The sequence below is a fragment of the Gasterosteus aculeatus genome, chromosome Y (genome assembly GCF_964276395.1).
Source record: "Gasterosteus aculeatus chromosome Y, fGasAcu3.hap1.1, whole genome shotgun sequence".
Classification (NCBI taxonomy): Eukaryota; Metazoa; Chordata; class Actinopteri; order Perciformes; family Gasterosteidae; genus Gasterosteus; species Gasterosteus aculeatus.
Genome location: NC_135709.1, coordinates 11220315 through 11236858, shown reverse-complemented (window position 1 = coordinate 11236858; position 16544 = coordinate 11220315). Strand labels below are relative to the sequence as shown.

The window sequence follows — 16544 nt, the reverse complement described above, 5'->3', positions numbered from 1 at the left end:
TGCATCACTTACTTTGATTGTTGGATCAAAGTCTGACCACAAATGTCACTATTTTAAGAAGCGTTCATTCTTATTTATAAGATGTCTTCTGATGCAACAGTAAAGCTATGTACTTTCAGTTAAAAAATCTTAAGGCAGAGGAAATCAATTATTGCTGTCAATAGCAACCACAGCAGCAAACATATTTATTAACTTGTATGCAGACTTTTTTTTCTTGCAGAGGGTATAAACTAATTTTATAGTGTGATGTCTCGGCAGGCTGGGATCGTGAGTGGGTAAGTGGGTGCCCAAAATAAAGACGACAACCAATGATTCGAAACCTCAAAACTTGTATTCCTCACAAATGTAAAACTTAAATCTGACAAAAACATTGTTTATCAACATAAATCTCTTCGTCAACCATCTCTCCCTCTTCTCGACTCCTCACCTTTTCTGTTCTTCCGAACCCCTAGCTGTCGTGAGGGCAATCAGCCTTATTCCCTTGAGCTGGGACCCGCTGCCTTGCTGACTCTGAGAGTTGTAGTTCACCGGGTGGGAATGTACCTCCCATTGAGGACCAGACCTCTCGGGACATCACATAAGGCAGCGATTCCCAAAGTGTGGGCGAAGGTACTGCAGGTGGGCTGCGAGAGGTCATTTACAATAAATAAATAAAGTTTTTAATTTCAAAGTTTGAAAAGTTTGAAATTAATATAAAAATAGTTATGATGTGGCACATTAGTTATGTGAAACATTAATTGATAAAGCACAAACAATTTAAACGAACAGATTAATAAAACAATAAGGCTCTCGCTCGAAACGGCTGCTCTTGTCCACCTGTCGTTGTTCAACAAATGGGGCGCCCTCTTGTATACTACAAGAGGGCATATTTATAAAGTAAATATATCGCATTTTCCGCACTCCAAGGTGCACTTAAAAGGCTTTAATTTTCTCAAAAAACGACAGTGCCTTATAATGCGGAGAGCCTTATATATGGATCAATTGGTTAATCGGTTGATCCATACTGGTTGTACACGGTGCTCAAGGTGCTCTGCCAGACATGCAAATGCTCGGTCTACGACGTTGAGATGCTGAGCGGGCGCTCAAGCGCGTGAGCTATGGAGCTTGTTTCATGGCGCGTCGGAGAAACAAAGTTGTCGTTCTTGCCGAGCACTTCATGAGATTAAAGAGCGAGAGACGGTGCCCTTTTCTCTACAGTAGCTGAACCATCTTAACAGGGAAAATAAGTTATTCTAAAAGCAGCCAAATATTTAAGGCGTGGATGGCGAGGGGGGCGGCGGGAGCAGACGCACCTCGCAGCATCGATCGGACCCTGAAAGCACCGTCGGGCAGAGATGCCCGACGGTGCTTTGGCGTAGCTGGCTAACCGTGGAAGCGAATACAACATGTGCCATGTCTCAATTTAATGGGCTGCATTCTTGATGGGACCCTGCATTAGCGGTAGATCTGGGCCACATAGGCTGAACCAAGCGGCCTTTGAAATGGGATGGTCCAACCTGCGGGAAAAATCCATCAGCTTTTTCTCCACCACTCCTGTTGCCGTAAACTGTGACAGTAAAAGCCGAAGAAAATGATAAAATATAGAGGGACGGTAATCTTCTTATTTTATTTAATTTAGGAAGATACACTTCAGGATCATGATATATTTCAGGAGGAAGGTTTCTGATTTACTACTACCTCAACATTAAATGTGCCCTAAATGGTGGTCAGCTTCACTACGTGGTTAGGTACTGATGGCTGTCTCCGTGGACACAAACCAACGGGACGGTGTCACCTCGAGCAGGGACAGAGGCCTCCAAGACTGCCTCCTGGACCAGGGTCCTGGCACTTTCGAGGGACGTTTCAGCATTCCGTTAATTTACCTTTGACGGGCACGCTGGTCTTTAGTCTCTCTCTTTCGCCCAGGAGGGCCAGGAGTGGACATGAGGGCTGCTGACGGACTCTGCTGTCGGCGTCGGTTCGACCAGCCTTTCGCACTGCCATGAGATACGGCCTAATTTGCCACAGCAATATCTAACCTCTGCAGGACATGAGCAGTACCTGAACCACATTTCAGATACTGGGTTACCATTGGGAGATACCAGATGGAGATACCAGATGGACCAACCTTCCAGTACTGTGGAGACGTGGTAGGACAAGTACATTAAAAACATTTCTAAGGACCTCAAAGTGGATTATATATTTTTTCCATATTTTTCTCCCCTCGTGTGATGAATCGAATGGACTTACCGAATTGTTTTGTTTATGAATACATTCTATAAATGCCCCACAGTGACAGCTCGACTGACCAATTTTTCCACACACATTTGGCTCCGTAGGCAAATTTGAAATGTTTAGGTTAAAGTAAGAATTAGGTTAAACTTAAGCTAGGAAAACATTAAAGGGTGGTTACAAAAGCTACAAAACTACTCGAAGCACACTTTGCAGCTCCATAGACTGTAATTCTCCACCGGATAGTCTTCTGGCAGCGCAACCAAAAAGTGTGTGAGTCAATTTAGCGGTATATAGCCAACCTCTGCAGCTTAGCTGTTTTAAATTTGGTGATATGGGACAGGAAAGGATAAGGGACCAGCTTGCAGAACATGCAACCCACCCCAAAATTTGTGAAAAGCTGATTATGTCACCGGATGATTTGACTCTTAAAACGGCGCTGGAAATAGCCTTGCAAATCGTAAACGCTACCGAGCTGACATCACAACTAGCTCCCCGCGGTTTCTCTCCGCCCGCCTTAACACAGCATGTGGCAACTGTGGCTCCTCTTCACACATGAGCAGAGCCCCAACATGCCCAGCCAGGGGAAAAGTATGCCAGTGCTCCAGGAAAGACAACTACTTTGCCAAAGTCTGCCGCTCTGCACCTGCTGTGGTCGGCCCACAAACAGGCCCACGACAGGCCCACGACAAGCTGAAGCTAGCTGTAAATAGTCTTGTAATGATATGTTCGGGCTGGACTGAAGTCATTAACAATGTATTCTGAATGATACCTGCTATGGGTTTTCTATTGATATGATTTGTTATTTGTGTTATCTCCCACTTAGGGATGTGAGTTGGATCTCCCCTGGAGAGGGGGTAAAATGTTGTCTCCACTACAGGGCTTCACGGCATCCCCGAATTTTATTAACATGACTGAACTGTTGAGAAGAAGCTTACACTTCAAGAGGGTAAGGTCTAGCTGCCGTTAAAGGTTAAAAAGAGCACATTGCTGTTTTTTCCACGGCACTAATGGTCACACTGCAGCTCAATAAGCTCCAGCTGCAGCTGTGGAGGTCCACGCAGAAGGGAGAAGGCAAATAAAAAATATGTCGTTAAATTCCCCAGAAAGAGATGGGATAGCTGTTTCATAACTCTTTATTTGCGCAGCGATGTTGTCCTGTGAGAAACTGTCAAAGACCTCTTTCAAAGAGTGTGCGTTGCAGGCCTCTGTTTGGCGTGTTTTTGAAAAAGTTTGCACTTGAAGTTACATCTCTAAGTTAAGTATCATCATTGATTTATTCCGACTGAGCTAGCGAGCCATGACACATTTTAAGGCCGAAGCTGCCGGCCATATGAAATCTGACCACCCAATCACGGCCCGCGAGCCAAACTTTGGACATGCTGTAAAGGGAAAAAGCTCAAAGCTGTAGAGGGAAAGCTTTGAGTAGCCTTGACGAATGACTTGTATGTGTTTCAATGCTGCTCAATGCCTTGCACGCATTTAATAAATCTCCTGTTCAATTGGCAACACCGCCGATCCCCCCGCGGAACACCGCCAATTCCCCCCCGCGGAACACCGCCGATCCCCTCGCGGAACACCCCCGATCCCCCCCGTGGAACACCGCCGTTCCGTCCCGATCCTCCACCCGCGGAACACCGCCGATCCCCCCCATGGAACACCCCCGTCTGCGCCCCCCTCCCCAACCCCCCCCCCCCCCAGCGGAATACGTCGGACTTGAGATAGAGGTGGGGAATATGTTGTGTATCAAATAAAATAAAATAAATACAAAAAAAACATGAAATAAAATAAAAAGAACTACAAAAAAGATATTTACGGCAGCTAACCTGTCGCACAAACAACGGCCGTTTCCGGGAAAGCCTGGCTCCGCCCACTCGGCGTGGCGTTGCGACGCCCGCCCCTTACTTGACGCGAGTTGTGCCACTCAGAGCCACTGAGTGCCACGAGTTGTGCCACTGAGAGCCACTGAGTGCCACTGCGTGCCAGTGCCACAAGGAGGATCTCGCTGTCTCTCTAACAAAATAGCTCTTACACAACCATCCATTTAAAAGGAACGAAAGTTAGTGACGTGGACATCCTGTCTACGGATGAATACCTGAAGGTAAGGTTAGCGGATAGACGTTAGGCTGTTGTAACTTTGCTCAGCTAAAGTTAATTAACTTAAGCAATATGGTACGAGAGGCTGTACTTTATTGTCAATAATGTTATATGTAACAGGTGGAACCAACCAGGAAAAAGTTACATTTAATATGTGATTTAATTTGAATTTAGAACAATTATTTCCCACAAACATTTCTCACTGCTCCTGACCATACTCTAAACAGAGACACCTGTCCTACTCACCGGTGAGTTTCTTCTACTGAGAGGGGCACATTAACCAGAACACAAAATACCAATGCCCCGTGCCGACATACACTTAACCTACTGTGGGTAACGACACTAACAACATATATGCTTAAATGCAATAAACTCCAGGTCAAGCTTAACACTCCTAAATTAAAAAAAAAGCAGCAGAGAAGCTGTACCAGGGACGAAGAAAGAAGAAACATTGTTGGGAAAAGACTTTTGAAACACCCCAGTTGAGAATGTTGTGTGTGATCACTAAGGCAACGTGGACATTGAAGAATGTCACTGCCTTAGAAAACTAAACGGAGCTAAACATACCAGGCAGTCCCTGGTAAAGATAATATTGATATGCGAACAGTTCAGTCTCAAACACATGTCAAAAATACATACAATTAAATTGTTCAAAAACCCATCACCAAAATGTCATTGCATACGATAAACATATTCCACAGTTAAAGTTCACTGTTTTCACATTCAGTTCAAAATGGTCGAGCCACGGTCCTCCACGTGTATTGAACTGTTCCCAAAATAGACATTACCGTCCCGGACACGTTGCTGCTCGTTGACGACGTGGACTCATGTGTGGCAGGATAATACAACCCACACTGTCGGTCAGTGGCGGGGGAGAGGGTGGGAGAGAGGGCAGGTGAGCTGCGGGCACATCGAGGACTGTAGTGGCGAGTAGTGATGTTCGATACCACAGATTTCCTTTCCGATCCGATACTGAGTAAAATTCAGGCTGGTATCGGTGATACCGATCCAATACCGATACTTTGTGCATGGTAGATCTAAAAAAAGTAGTGTATTTTAAATACATAGCTTAAGAATACAATACATCATAGTCACTTATTTAGTTATTTATTTTAAACTTTAAACTAAAAAGGTAGCGGCCTCATTCACAATATAGCCGAGCTATTACAACAACGGAAAAACAAGAGTGTTTGAAAAAGGTGTTTCCATCACTAAAAAAGGATCATAAGTAAAATAATAAAACTATTAGAATAATTATCAGAATAATAAACAAAAATGAGAACCACTATAAAAATAAAAGTTTGCATCTTAATTTACATTACATGAACATGCTAACAGGAAAACACTTCAACAAAAGCATCCAACATTGACACTTTCCATCATTCACAAGTTTTTGTTAAGGAAAAACAGCATGTTTACTGTCTTCCCCTTAAGTCTGTTCCGTTTTTTGCTTAGAACCTCACCTGCCTTTGAAAAGACTATCTCTGCTGGTACAGAAGTGGCAGTAATTCCCAGATATCTCACTGCTAGTTTGCTCAGGGCTGGGAAGGTTTGAGCACGTTCTTTCCACCAAACCAGTGCATCCCTGTCTCTGGGAATCACCTTTTCTTCTGAGTACCGACGTACTTCAATGAGCACATCACTGGTAGCTCCACCACATGACTTCTCTTCCGTTCCGCCATTCTCTGTCTGAGAGAGCGAGCAGCAGCGTCAGCGTGCCACTGCCCAGTGAGCACAAGACGTAATTTCAACGTTGAAATATGGTTGAAATGAGGTCTGAACGTCTAAGACCTCATTTCCACGTCTTTTCAACCGGCTTAAAATGGGATGAAACATCAACGCGCCAGAAAACGTCAATTTGTTGATAAATGTGTCATGTTGTAACGTAAGGTTGAAAGATAGACGATATTAACGTTAAGATTTTCATAATAACTAATGAACTTTGGTCTACGCGAAGACGTGATTTCAACGTATTTAATATTTCCCAGTGAGCATTTTTTGGTTGAAAAGACGTTTAAAAGACGTCTATGGCCCGACGTTAAAAAGACGTTGCAAAATGGTTTAAAAGTGAAAGTTGTTTCAACGTCTATTCGTAGACGTTGAAAAGACGTCTATGTTTAGACCACATTTCAACGTGATTTTTTAATACGGTAATATTTCGTCCTCTCTTGCGTGCTATATCATTATTTTAGAGGTTTAAAAAGAAACTACGTCCACATTTGTAAGTTTACCACCGATATTATAAATCACGTTGAAAACAGGTCTATACGCGAACGTCTTTAAACGTCTACGAATAGACGTTGAAAAGACTTTCACTTTTAAACCATTTTGCAACGTGTTTTCAACGTCGGGCCATAGTCTAAACGTAAACGTCTTTTCAACGTCTATGAATAGACGGTGAAACAACCCAGTGAGCACAAGACGTAATTTCAACGTTGAAATATGGTTGAAATCGGGTTGAAATGAGGTCTGAACGTCTAAGACCTCATTTCAACGTCTTTTCAACCGGCTAAAAATGGGATGAAACATCAACGTGCCAGAAAACGTCAATTTGTTGACAAATGTGTCATGATGTAACGTAAGGTTGAAAGATAGACGATATTAACGTTAAGATTTTCATAATAATTAATGAACTGGTCGGCGAAATTTGGTCTACGCGAAGACGTAATTTCAACGTATTTAATATTTCACTTAAAACGTCATAATTATGAAACTACGGACTGCGTGCTGATAATAAGATGCGTTTAAGGCATAATAATGCGGGCAGGTTCAAACATTACTTGTAAACACGTAACTCCGCTCACATCTGTAACGCGCATGCGCGAGTTCTTAGACGCCTGCAGAGCTCCGAGCGGACGCAGCACGAGGCGAAGTTACGGCAGCAGAGCGACATGAACGTGCTGATAGAACCACGACTACCGGCTCCACTGCTCTGTAAGTACGGGAGTGTTTGAATGAAGCACACCTGGAACTATAACCGGGTGTTTTACTTGTGCTGCCCACCCGATACGGGAAAGACGGCCCTTTTTGTTAAGCTAGTTAGCGTTAGCGCAGGTAGTTTGCTAGTTAGCATGCTAGCTTGGAGCATGATGACCTGGACCAAAAGTAAACATCCCAGAATATTTTTCGTGTGTTTGGTGTTACTAATGCGTTAGGTTGTTGCTGTACCCATAAATGTTATTGCATTTCACACTGAAGATACGTTTTTAAAGCAATGGGGGCTAAATACAGATTGCAAGGGTGAAGGGCTGAATTCAACAAGTTGTGCTCTGTAAACAAGAGGCCGAAACATTGTAAGTTACTGCTGCTTAAAGCATGATACTGTGTAATATACCTGCAAATGTTACACCAGAAATACCATAAGTTGCAGATGAATTGTTAGCTTGTTTATAATGTAATAAGTAAACCATCTATAAATGAGTGTTCTAACACACCTGCTGCTGTTATTATTACTAGTTTATTACTATCATCATAAACCCAAATTACCAACTTTGCCTTTGTGCTTTCCCTCCTCACAGGTTTCTGCGGGTGGTGGTTGCATCTGATGGAGGTTACGTCTGATGATGGTTGTCCCTGCACTGGTCCTGCCTTACCCCTGGCTTAGTAATCCACAATATTAGAATCATTTCTGTTGTAGGAATCGGATGTACTGTACATCTTTTAAGTTGTTCACACCTTCTTCCCTGCTGTTTTCTCCTCAGGTTGAAGGTTTTTTACATTTTGGGGTTTAGGGGATAGGGTGTTGCATGTTTACAGATTGCAAAGCTGAACAAAATAAAAGGATTTGAATTGAATAAACACGTTGACCAGAGGAATCTGCTCCGTGCACTCCCTTTACACAAAGAATCCTCAAGTGAGGACGAGGGACATGCAGCTGATTTCAGGTATACTATCCCAACTCAAGTGAGCCACATCTTGTTACAAAATCTATAATGAAGTTCCAATGATTCAGAAAAATGGTCTACAAACACAGAATTGTTGAACACAGAAATGTTGTTTCTGCACTTTTAATTCCATAATTTATTTTCCTGAAAAATATATTTTATTTCTGTATTGTTTTTAATTAGCAAAAGTGTTGTTATATGTATAGTGTTATATTTATAATAAATACAAATCAATAAAATAATGTGTTTGTCCTTGTTAAGGGATGTTAACATGACAACTGTGACTAAGTATGTAAGTTTCCAGCGAGCAATTTATCCGATGAAACAACGTTTAAAAGACGTCTATGGCCGGACGTTGAAAAGAGGTTGCAAATTGGTTCAAAAGTGAAAGTTGTTTCAACGTCTATTCGTAGACGTTGAAAAGACGTTCACGTATAGACCCGTTTTCAACGTGATTTATAATATCGGTGGTAAACTTACAAATGTGGACGTAGTTTCTTTTTAAACCTCTAAAATTATGATATAGCACACAAGAGAGGACGAAATGTTACCGTATTAAAAAATCACGTTGAAATGTGGTCTAAACATAGACGTCTTTTCAACGTCTACGAATAGACGTTGAAACAACTTTCACTGTTAAACCATTTTGCAACGTCTTTTTAACGTCGGGCCATATACGTCTTTTAAACGTCTTTTCAACCAAAAAATGCTCACTGGGTAATGTCGGTTGTATCCACTTACACCAGTGTCTTTTTCTAGTTATTACTTTCCGTTGTATCATTATTGTTGTAAGAGTAAAATTGTGTCATCTTGTATAGACATATTTTATGTCAAGAGGCAGAGAGGAAAGGAAAGAGAGGGGGTGGACTTGATGGTGAGGCTAGGGTTGCTGTTGCTTGGGTTTTTCCAGTTCTCACAGCAACCCTCCAGGCTCATATTCAAGTCTACTTTCCTCTCTTCCCTTTCTCCTCCTCACTTTATTACCCTCCCACTTCGAGACGCCGAACAGCGCCGGGCTACTGTTAAGAATTTTTAATCCTCTTGACATAAAATACTAATATTAAATATGTGTATGTAACAGATGTGTTTAGGGCATGGAAGTAGTCGACTCGGGTACTGATCTTTTCAGCATTTATTTGCTCCTGCAGAAGACAATAAAACACAGACATTGCCTTCTGGTCTCCACACATCACACAGGGTCTTCAACAGAGTAACACTTCTGTGAAGGAAAAACGGGACTATGGAAGCCTAGGAGGCGCAGGTGAGATGAATCGCAATTTCCGCAAATTTAACTTATCAAAATAAAATTCACACACACACACACTCAACAAGATTGTTGAATAATAACCAAAAATAAGATACAATACATTGAAAATGACAGTGTATTTCTAACTCCGTTATATGTATTTGATGTCTGTTGGACACCAAATTACTGCGGGTTGGACTCATTTCAGTACAATCATTGTGGGCTCAAATAATTTTCAATGAATTCACCAAAATATTTTTTCATGCAAAAATAGTGTAATACACATTTAAACAAAATCCATGCAAAAATTGGATTCTTACATTTATTTCCGATGTTATCAGAAATATATAATGAACAGAAATCCAATAAAATAGTTTCATCAAAAAGACATTTGGATGTTACAGTTTAAAAAACTGCTTGCTTATTTGTTTGTTGGTTCTTTAGACTCTTTTGACATGTGTTTGAGACTGAACTGTTCGCATATCAATATTATCTTTACCAGGGACTGCCTGGTATGTTTAGCTCCGTTTAGTTTTCTAAGGCAGTGACATTCTTCAATGTCCACGTTGCCTTAGTGATCACACACAACATTCTCAACTGGGGTGTTTCAAAAGTCTTTTCCCAACAATGTTTCTTCTTTCTTCGTCCCTGGTACAGCTTCTCTGCTGCTTTTGTAAGGGTTCTTACTTTGTCAGCTTGGAATCATTTGTGATGACAAAACTGCTTTTGTTTGTTCTCCAAAAGGTCTGCTTCCTTGACATTTCAATTCCATGACAACGTCCAAAGGAGTAAAAGTTCTCTTTAATCCTGTGGATCTTCAGACTCGCCAAATGAGTCCTGGTTTCTTTGCTTGTCAGACTCCTGTCGTCTCTCGTTTAGATCATCCAAGCATTTTGTAATGTTCATTGGGGCTGTAGTTGTTGGTTGGTTCTTCTTCATCCTTGGTGTGGCGGCGAAGCGAAGTCGAGTCCAGGATCCACTCAAACATATCCTTGAATGATAAAAACAAAAACAACAAGGTTCAGTCTTCTATTTTCTATCAATTCTAGACATACTTAGTTTTTTTCCCTATTTATCTTTCCTATTTAAGAATTGTGCTTCTGTTTTGTTGTACATTTGTACATTGCAGGAATTATGAGCTTATTCTTCTAAATTAAAGGCCAAAACAAATTCCCTTGTATTTAATTAACATAATCAAGTACATTAAGTACATAATCCAATTATATCCCAGATAAATATTTGCACTCAGAATTCATTTCACACAAGCAAATTCAAGAACACACACAGTGTTGAATGCAACACTGTGTGTGTTCTTGAATTTGCTTGAGTTACTCCAAGAAAGGAGGATTAACTGCCTGGTTGGCCCCCACCCTCGTACAGCAACCTGGTTGATGCAACCTCTCTGCATGTTGCGGTTGGTTTCCCATCGTTGTGTGGGAAACATTAGATTCAGTCCACTGGTACAGTTTACGGTCAAAAACCCTTCCGATGTCAAACACCTGACGAACACCGCAAGTCCACAACCTAAATACTCAAGCTAATTAGTGCTTAGTGGACCCCCCCCACCCGGTGTACACAAAGGGGAACACAGTTCTGACATCACACCCATATTTGACTCCTGTTCCCTAGGAGACTATGGCTGTGTGTTTGTGTTTGTTTGTATATCACCTGTTGTTAGTTGAAAAAGGATCCACCATCTCCGCTTGTTCTCTCCTCTTTGTCCTCCACCCGAACACCATCCCGTCTTTTTGTGATGGGGATTGAGGAGGTGGAGGAGGATGTGACGGCTGGAGAGTGAGTTGGAGGAAAAACAGGCCCAGGAGGCTTTGTCGCCAGTATGTCAAAAATCAATCAGGAGGATTATTTCACATTATCAATTATCTTGTTAGTCACTTTTACCATGGCTTTGCCTTAGTTAAACCTTCTTTTCTTTCCCTAGATTTCCTTTGCATCTGTGCTCGATTTGACCCGTCAGAAGCTGATATTTTAAAACTATCAACTTCCTGACTAGAGACTGTTCGAAAGCCTTCTTACCCGGTAGTGAAGAAAAACACCGGCCCGGTTTCGCTAGTAAAACGGAATGTCGTCACTCCATTTCAACTCAAGCGGATCCTTGAGGGGATCCTTGACAAAACCAAACTAATCCTGTAACGGACTAGGGTGGAGGACTTTGAAAAGAGTCCTAGACTCCCTGTGCACAGTTTCAGGTCCAAACCTTGAGAGGAAAAAGAGTTCTTAAGATCCGGCACGAAGGACCAATTACGTATGTTAGAAAAATATTACAATATTTATAACAATATTCACATTTTAATACATCACCAGTAGGACGAATAGGAATACAAATGATTTAATTGTATTTTTTGCATTTTCTGCTCATGACCATACAAATATTGTGTCACGCCAATATAAAGTAATTGGAGCAGCGGTGTACAAAGTTCACGATTGTGGCCATGTGGAGAAAAATAGTCTAAAATACTAAGGTCACATTTCAACCAGCCGAATGAGTCATTCTGTTGAATGTTTAAAAAAAAAAGTGATTTAAAAAGAGCTTGTCGGAGGCTTATCTCCTCAGCCAGCTCGTTCCAAAGCACGCCCCCCTTTTGTTTTCCCCTGAGGATCAAGGCTCTGAGCTTGCCCATAAGCGGTTAACATTCATTACATATACTTTGAGGCTTAATCCATATGTAATTTAAAAGTGATCAGTGAAAAACTAGCTGCAGGTGAGAGAATAAACTTGAGAGGAGGAGTTACAGGGCTCAAGTCTTGACAAGACAAAAGCCTCAAAGACTTTTTCCAGGTCATCTCATTTAGCTGACGCTTTTAGCCACAGCAAATTTTATTGCAAGGGTGCCCAGGGAGCAGATAGGGGGACATGGAGCAGCCAGGGTTCGACACGGCGCACCCTCTGTGCTCCATACGCCACGGTCAGATCAACAATCGTAAGATTTGATGATTCTTCTAATTTTAAGGGACCAGGACCGGACAAATGTTGTGGTTTGTGATTAGCACTTCTCATAAAATGGACTTTATGACAGGACCATAGGGAACTTTCAATGAGACGGATACTGTTGGGCCTAGATAATATGATTTCTGATTGAGTTATTCGGCTGTAATCACTCAGGTAATCCAAAATAGCAACCTTTGCTCATGAAATGGTTATGCAAATACAGACACCCACACACCGAGGGAGCGATATTTTCAAAAGAGAACCTCAGCCCGAAAACACAACCATAAGCAAGACCGACAGGGCCATGTAGACAGAGAGACAGCCATAAGCAGAAAGACAGAGAACCATAAGCAGACAGACAGCAATAGGCATAACAGACAGGGCTGTGTAGACAGACAGACAGCTATAAGCAAGACCGACAGACAGACGTAAGCAGAAAGACGGACTGAAGGAGAAATGTTCGCTTGAGTAAAAGTCTCCAATGCAAAGTATTTCACAATAACTACTTAATATGTTTCAGATGATAAAGAAAAGACGGAGGTCAGAGAAAGGTCTCTATTGAAGTACCAGGAGAAGCTCTCTGCACAGTTCATATCAAAAGCAAAGAAACAGCATGCAGAGAAGAAATATGCACTGGAGAGAATGATGAGGGTAACATACTCAGTGACAGCTTCATCTACTTACACATCACACCAAGATGAAATCTGCTGGGAAATGTGGAAGGAAATTCAGTGTATTTTACTTGATCTCAGCTTGAAAAGGAGAAAAAAGACGGTATCCAGAAAATCAAGGAGAAAGAGCAAGAGAAAAGCACAGCAGAGTTGACAGCATGGAAACTGAGACAAAAACAAAGAGCAGAGCAAGAAGACCAACTCAAAGATCACAGTCAGGGACAGAGTCGAGACGGACTGCAAAGCATGACAGAGAAGCAGGACAATGCCTGTTCTCATGGAGCAAGTTGCAAACGGGGTAAGTCACTTCCTGTGCGATCAAGTAGACACTAGTTTTTTTCTCTTTAAATTAGCACATTCCTGCATTTAGATCTGAAAAGTGACAGTGAAGCAGAGAGCAAGAGCAAACAAAAGGACCTGCCTGCTCTGAGACTCGTTGGAAACATCCAAGTCACATTCACCCCGCGGCTTTTTCTAACAGCCCTGAGGGAAGAGTGATAGAGGAGGAAGAGGTGAGCATTTCTGACTTCCTTTTCTGTCAGTGTAGTTAAACAGCAGTAAGTTTAATGAAGAGAATCCTCTCCAGTGCAGTACCCAAAGTCACACACTGATTACCAAAGAACACACTGGAGGAGCATGGGATGGAGCTGTCGATCTTCTCTTTAGTGGACGAGCCACTTTGATTTCCAACGACAAAATGATGGCATGATTTATTCTTCCCTCCTCTTTTTTTGTCTCTTTGCATGCATGGTGCACTTATTCACTTCAATCAGGGTTTTGCCTATCATTAGAAACCTCCCACCTTCCTTAGAAGGTTCATTTTGTCTTATTTCATGTTCTATATAGCGCCAGATCACATAGGCACTTGTATATGCATGCACACAGGCACAAGCGTCCACGTACACATACACACAAAGCTGAGCACATTCCCACGAGCAGAGCGAGAGAACACGTGGCAGAAAATGTGTCGGTGTCCGTCCGTCCATTCTGTTTTCTGAGTTGAACTATAATTGAATCAACAGTGGCTCCAACAACAAGCTGAAGCCTGGCGTACCGGGAATGCAGATGTAGAAGAGCTGGAGGACCTGAAGAAGGAGGAGAGGAATCCTGATTGGTTAAAGGACAAAGGGGAGTGAGTGAAGTCTGCTCTCAAATCTTTGTCACATGTTTTTTGTGATCCACGGGATCTCTAAATTGTTCTTTTCTTTCAGCAAATGTTTTATGACTGGGGACAACCTGGGGGCATTGAACGCGTACAGCCTGGCTATCAGGCTAAACAGAAAGATCCCAGCTCTATATTCAAACAGGTCTGCCCGCCATCTGAAGTTAAAAAACCTTCACAAGGCCAATGCGGACTCCTCTCAGGTCTGTACATTCCCTGTGTTTACATGTGTTTATTTTTATTGCTGCATTGCACTGCATTGAGTCAAAGCTGCACTGCCCATGTTGGTGTCTGGAAACTGTTGAATGAATTCTACCACTGCAGCACCGTTGATACTCTTCACATTGGACACATCTTTAATATTCACTATTTTTAGTTTCTACTTGCATGATATAGCAAAGCTAGATTAAGCTATTATGTTAAGTAGGAATACACTTCTGAACACTTTTCTCTGCAGGCACTTGATCTGTTAATTCCACCAGTTTGCGCCAATGCAGCAGCCAGAACCAGAGCTCATGTCCGCCGAGGATCTGCCTTCTGCCAGCTACAGCTCTACGCAGAAGGTTTGATAAGCAGCAGTTACTGTTTTTACGTGATGTGAGATGCATGTACTAGTAAAATATATTATAACATTGTTTTGTGCTAAGGCCGTGTCTCAAGTGTCCTGTATTTGACCCTGATGTGCAAAGAGCAGAATGATACAAAATGTCCTGAGAAGGGAGGGCGGTTAACTCGATCTCATTGAAGCTTCAAAACAAAGGACTTCTGTTCATGGCCTTGGTTCATATCTTATTCGGAACTTTCGTTCCGGATCCACGTTTTTACTTTATGTCAATTAATTAGGATTTGCACCGGCCACTGAGGAGGATCTTGTGTGTGTGTGCTACCCTCAGCTTCACCTGGGTTCTTATCTCAACCTGCTTTGCAGCTTCTCGTAGCGGGCACAGAGAATGTCCTTCACATGTGTATAAAAACTCAGCGTTGTTACTGCTCGGGGAGGCCATTACACCGAGCGCTGAGATACGTGCTGGTGTGTTTGACCTCCTGCCTATAGGCAATAGTTAGAGCCAGATATCTGCGGAGGATTGCTCATGTAATCTTTTTCTCTTCTAAATAAATGTTAACTTTTTGACTTTAATTGATCAACGTGCTGCGATTCTTCTCATCAACCAACTCGGGGGGATCGGAGATCCCGACAGTGACTATACATCATTGAATCTGATGTCTTGGTTTTAATGACATTTTGTATAGTGAATATATCATTGTAGCCTGTCTTTTCAAAATAAGTGAATTGCTGCTCAGTGGTCTCAGCTGATATACCTGTGACATGTTTTCTCAGGCCTACAAGACTACCAAGCTGCTGTAAAGATTGACCCTGACAACCCTGAAGCGTTGCAAGCAGACACGCAGAGAATCAGAGAAATTATTCAAGGCACTGCAGCGAGCCACTAGTCACAGTGAAACACAAGCTGCTGTGAATATGGAATATGGATGTATATTGTTGCTGTTATTTGTGTGTTACCCAAAGCTCTATTTAATGAAAGAAAAAAACAATGTCTGCAACCCTTAAACCATAGTTTAAAACTGTTGAATCCCTGTTGTATTCATTGTGCTACAGACTACATACCTATGTCACACACTGATGAATACAATATGATGAGAGCGCATAGGAAAGACTCCATCAGTGTGAGCAGAACACACTTGAATTGACAAAACTATACAATGCTCTAAACCAAGAGGATACTTCTTCAGAACGGTTGGCAGTGAAGGCGACAGAGGCAGTTCGCATTGCAGTGAGAGAAAGAGAATTAGACCTTTATAGTATAACACACACTAAAACAATTATAATCTACAAATAAAACAATCATTTAAAACAGTTATATTTGTATTATTAGTAGGCATCTCTACAGCATTTCAAGGGAAAAGTATAAGCTTGTCTGTTGATTGCCTCGTTGATTACTGAGACCACTGGATCACTTTTGAAATAGAATTTCCAACAGTCTGTGTGTATTGATCCTTATTTATATTTAAAAGGCAATCCACATTTTATGTTCACTTATTATGTTATAAAAAGTAAAAATTATTGTGTCTGTTTTCACTGGGGCTCCAATGCATTCACCATGCTTTTACTTTTTTTACTTACTTTAGACTTTTTTTTTGTTGAGTTTTTTCTGCAGATGGTGCTGGCTCACAGTCTTTCAATTTCATTAATATATTTATTTCATAATAAATGAAAAGGTACAATCTACAAAAACAGATTGGTGAAAAATCTAACCACTGACCCAGCTGTAACAACACCAGTTACATTGTTATAAGAGGTTAAAGA

General features: G+C 41.7%; 1 long non-coding RNA gene and 1 pseudogene across 2 annotated transcripts; both read left to right on the top strand.

The window, feature by feature from the left end:
• The first annotated feature begins 7139 nt into the window (after window positions 1-7139).
• Window positions 7140-7948, top strand: LOC144391058 (uncharacterized). The gene is made up of 2 exons (XR_013454923.1): window positions 7140-7242; window positions 7827-7948. It is a non-coding gene; the product is annotated as an uncharacterized LOC144391058 (long non-coding RNA).
• Window positions 7949-12310: 4362 nt separating this feature from the next.
• Window positions 12311-15810, top strand: LOC120812174 (dynein axonemal assembly factor 4-like; annotated as a pseudogene). The gene is made up of 8 exons (XR_013455275.1): window positions 12311-12377; window positions 12906-13036; window positions 13138-13354; window positions 13427-13568; window positions 14079-14188; window positions 14268-14421; window positions 14676-14781; window positions 15558-15810. The product of XR_013455275.1 is annotated as a dynein axonemal assembly factor 4-like (transcript).
• The last annotated feature ends 734 nt before the right edge of the window (window positions 15811-16544 follow it).